The 4,904-nt window shown below is 43.4% G+C and overlaps 1 non-coding gene across 1 annotated transcript; it reads left to right on the top strand.

The window, feature by feature from the left end:
• The first annotated feature begins 449 nt into the window (after window positions 1-449).
• Window positions 450-556, top strand: LOC114501076. Its single transcript, XR_003684850.1, has one exon. It is a non-coding gene; the product is annotated as a U6 spliceosomal RNA (small nuclear RNA).
• The last annotated feature ends 4,348 nt before the right edge of the window (window positions 557-4,904 follow it).

Raw genomic sequence — 4,904 nt, forward strand, 5'->3', positions numbered from 1 at the left:
TAAGAGGTCTGTGTAAATTATGAATGATTAGTGAGGGAATTAAATCTCTAGGTTGAACTAGGTGGAACAGGAGAGAGGGTCAGGTGAGTTAGGAGACTACTGTTCAGGTCACTGAGTTGTAGAAACGGAATCAACACACATGAGGCCAGTGTTGGTGTTCAAAGGACACTTCAGCCAGGAGATAATGGCAAATAAATAAACATCGATGAAGCACCCTTGGAAAGGGGGATACTGCGTCAGCTAAGAACACAGAACCCTAAGGGGATAGCAAACCACTATAAAAGGAAGGAAGGAGGGAAGAAAGGAAGGAAGGAAGGAAGGAAGGAAGGAAGGAAGGAAGGAAGGAAGGAAGGAAGGAGGGGAGGAAGGAAAAGAGAGAGAGAAAAAGAAAAGAAAGGAAGGAAAGGGAAGGGAAGGGAAGGGAAGGGAAGGGAAGAAAGGAAAACAGGGTGCTTGCTTCAGGAGCACATATACTAAAATTGGAACAATACAAAGAAGATTAGCATGGCTCCTACGCAAGGATGACATGAAAATTCGTGAAGCATTCCATATTTTTATGGTACATTTACATGATGGAATACTACACAGCAGAGAGAAAGAAGGAGCTCCCATCCTTTGCGACAGCAGGGATGGAATTGGAGAGCGTTATGCTAAGTGAAATAAGCCAGGCCGTGAAAGACAAATACCATATGATCTCACCTTTAACAGGAACCTAATCAACAAAAGAAAAAAGCAAGCACAATATAACCAGAGACATTGAAATTAAGAACAATCTGACAGTAACCAGAGAGGAGGGGGAGGGGACAGTGGGGGGAAGGGCTTCCAGGAATTACTATAAAGGACACATGGACAAAACCAAGGGGTGGGAGTAGAAGCAAGGGAGGGAGGTGGGTTTGGCTGGGGTGGGGGGACTGTTGGAGGGCAAATGCAGACAACTGTAATTGAACAATAATAAAATAATTTTTAAAAAAGAAAGAAAGAAAAACAGGTAGAGAGGGAAGAGAAAAGAAGCCAGGCTGGTCCAAAGTCAAGCATCTCTTCAACTCACACACAGTAAAAAATCTAAATGCCCAAGCAGTTAGTTGCCTGTATAATAAGTGTTTTTTGAATAAACATTTTTATAAATATTGTTTTGCATTGAAAATTTAGTGTAGGAAGATTTTAATAATAAAAACCAGATTCCAATTTTTAAAATATGCTTCTGCCATCAAATCTGTCAGCAAAATGAATCAAGAAAAATATTAAAATAAAAATGTTATGTAAGCAAAACCAGCCAACAAAAAAATAAAACCTGATCTTCTTTTTTAGAGCTGCACACTGGCGCGTGTAGCAATGAACTGATATCTTGGATTTGCTTTAAAGTACTTTCCCTGAGGCTGAAAGAAGAAAAATTAAAAGGTGGGTCCAAACTGATGAAACAGATGCGGGGAAAATGTCCATATGCTGTAACGCAGGAGGTCTAGTCCAGGGATCTCAACTCTTTGTTCAGGTAAGTTGAAAAAGCCACAAGGAGGACTGGGCGGCACAGACACAGCCTTTATTAGTCTCACGCGACAGGGAGTGCAGACGACAGCGGGTAGGGAAGCAGGACCTGGCCCCTCGGTGTCCCAGCCTTGGATTAGGGGGTCCCAGACGAAGGAGGCATGTGTCCTGAGTATGACTACAAACTGCATTACCTCAGTGTAAAGGAAGGGTCAAGAAGCGGTCACAGGACAGGAAACCGCTCCCAAAAGGTGATAAGGAGCAAGTTACAGTCCATTTCCAAAACAATACACATTCCTTCTGGCCAGGGGCCCCAATCCACCCTGAGTTGTGGGAGGGAGGTGGGCTGTGTCCATTGACCCCATACTGTGCATCGAGTCAGAGCAATGGGTATAGAAAAATCCTTCTTCTATTGTCTGTATTTTTAAATATATTTTAATGTTTTCATCTGAAAATATGAAGACTGCACTGACTAGTGTGGCTCAGTTGGTTGGGCATCATCTTGCAAAGTGAAAGATCGTTGGTTTGATTCCCGGTCAGGGCACATGCCTGGGTTGTGGGTATAGGCACATACAAGAGACAACCAATTCATGTTTCTCTCTCACATTGATGTTTCTCTCCCTCTCTTTTTTCCTCCCTTCCCTGTCTCTAAAGATAAATAAATAAAATCTTTAAAATGTTTTTTAAAGATTTTACTTATTTATTTTTTAGAGAGGGAAGGAAAGGAGAGAAATATCAATGTGTGGTTGCCTCTTGTGCACCCCCTACTGGGATGTGCCCACAACCCAGGCATGTGCCCTGACCAGGAATCAAGCCAGCAACCTTTTGATTCGCAGGCCGACGCTCAACCACTGAGCCATACCAGCCAGGGCTAAAATGTTTTAAATAAATAAATAAAAATATGAAGACTTCCAGTTTCAGCTACAACATATAAACCACTTAGAAGCTATCACTTCTATCCTCACAACAAAAAAAAAGTCAAACAAACTGCACATAAACAGCTACTCTTAGACCGGTCAGAAATTGAAGTGGTAGGACAGGGCTCCCGGATGGAAACTGGAGGGAGGAGAATAAAGTCCATCAATGCCAAGATCAGCTCGTTGGAGCAGATGCTGCTGGAGCCATAAAGTGGTAGGAACACTTGTCAGTAGTCATCTTGACAAATGGCTGGAAGCTAAGTGTGGACTAGTTGAAAGTGAGAAACCCCTAAGGGGTTTAGTCTTAGGGCCCTTCCCCAACTTTCTTTAGTTTGTACCGCCAGGAAGCCCAGCCAGCTTTCACAGTAAAGATACCCAAAAAAACAACCACCACCTCATATTTCAGATAAGAGGAGGAGAAATATAACCATTTTGAAATATGCCCAAAGTGTGCTCCATTACAGAAGCCTGCCCACTAACTTGGGGGGAGGGGGACAGGGGACATTACACAACCCCAGCCTCCTCAAGCCTTCCCGTCTCAAGTAAAGTTTGTTTTTAAAGGCAAGGAAGCACTTCTGAAAGGCACAGCCCACAGACTCAGACCCACTAAAAAACTGAGGTTCGATCAACAGAGTACAGAATGCTTTCCTCCCCAACACCTTACCACCACTCCAACTGCATTCCAGGGTGACGACAGCAGATTCTAACCGAGATGGCTGAGATAGACAGGCTCTGCTGCAGGAGGAATTCTTGGAGGCAGAAGCAACTTAAATGTCCATCAGCGGATGAGTGGACACAGAAAAATGTGGTATATGCATACAATGGAATTCTACCTATCTATCCTTCAAAAAGGAATTCCTGTCATATAACACAACATGGATAAACCTTGAGAATATTGTGTTAAATAAAACAAGCCTATCACAAAAGACAAATATCGTATGACTTGACTCATGTGTAGTACTGAAAGCAGTCAAACGCACAGAAACACAAAGTAAGTGTTGGTCACCGGGGATCAGAGGCAATGGGAGGCTTGGCAGGTGCAGAATGTCCGTCACTCCAAAGGGGAGGCTCTGGGGTCAGCCGCACAACAGCGTGAGTGTGGTTGACAACACTGTATAGTTGGAAATTACTGGGAGGGTGAATTTTATATTCTGTGGGGTTTTGCCACAATATTTTCTTTTCAAGAGTCCTCAGGAGATCATAAAAGCCGGCGTTCGTGCTGCCTGTCTCCACCAGAGCCAATAAGCAGAGACAGGGATTGAATCTTCACGGGCGCTTTATTCAGACGGCCAGCCATCTGAGAAGACGGCGGGTTACGCGCCCTAGCAGACCAACTTACATTACATTTCAAACTGACCTTTTTATAAGGAGAAGGAAAGTGCAGCTAAGGGGGTTGGAGTTCAGGGTGAAGGTTAATCAGATAAAAAGCTGTATGGTTCTCTCATCTGTTGGCCTATGTGACTCTATATTCGTCCTGGGCAGTGGGCATCTTGCCCTGGAGCACAGCAGCTCAGATACCGTCTGGATTGCTGGCAGCCGTCCGGAGGCCGAGTCAGGGTGGGTCACACCTTCCGCTCCTGAAGCAGTAGCTTTTTACATACATTGATTACCAAGCTTATTGATTGACTATTACTGAGAACTAAAATTTTCCAGCTCTCTAGTCCTCCATCACTTGGAGAAACCTAAAGACAACAGGGAACAAAAAAAGAAAATGAGGAAATATTGAAGCCTCTGACACCTGCAGCCATAGTACACATTAAACACAGCCCGGCTACATCTGGCCAGATTAACATAAAAATGTTCACTAAACACTTAATTACCTCAGTTTCTATCATCAATACATCATGTTCAGCTTTCGACAAAAAATTATGAGATGTAGTTGACATAAGAAATGTCCATTCCTGTAAGAATTTTTATGAGTTTATTTGAGCCAAAATGACAACAATTGCCAGGAAGCAAAATCCCAGTAGACTGAGAAAACGCTCCAGAGAACTGTGTTGGGAATAAGGAAATTAAGAACTAAATTTCACCTCAGTAAACAAGAACCACATTGTAGCTAAAAAGAAATGATAAAAAAGACAAAGTGCAGTTAAAGCAAACATCCTGTGTCTAGCAGATGCTCTCCCCTGGGTAGGCTAGATAAGCAATGCTTTGTAGTTTTAATGAGAAAATAAGAACCTAGCTAGCTAGAGCCAGGAGATTACTAGGTTAATGAACAAACATCCTGCCTTCCCACCTTATGCAAGAATGCTTGGTTTGAATTTCCGTGCGTGGTCTTTGTAAGCGAATTGCTAACTGCCACGTCTGCTTCTGTATAACGCTTGCTTGCCCACCCCTATGTAAGAACGTAGTTGTAAGCGCTCGGCGCGTCTCTCGTTTGCAGCTCCTTATGGGCACTGTGTCGCTGGACACTTTGAGAGTTCACCCCTGTGCAGGTTAAACTTGGCCAATAAAGTAACATCTTTGATACCCTGAAAGTCTCCGATATTTGTTCTCGCGTTTGCT

Source organism: Phyllostomus discolor, chromosome 6, assembly GCF_004126475.2.
Source record: "Phyllostomus discolor isolate MPI-MPIP mPhyDis1 chromosome 6, mPhyDis1.pri.v3, whole genome shotgun sequence".
NCBI lineage: Eukaryota > Metazoa > Chordata > Mammalia > Chiroptera > Phyllostomidae > Phyllostomus > Phyllostomus discolor.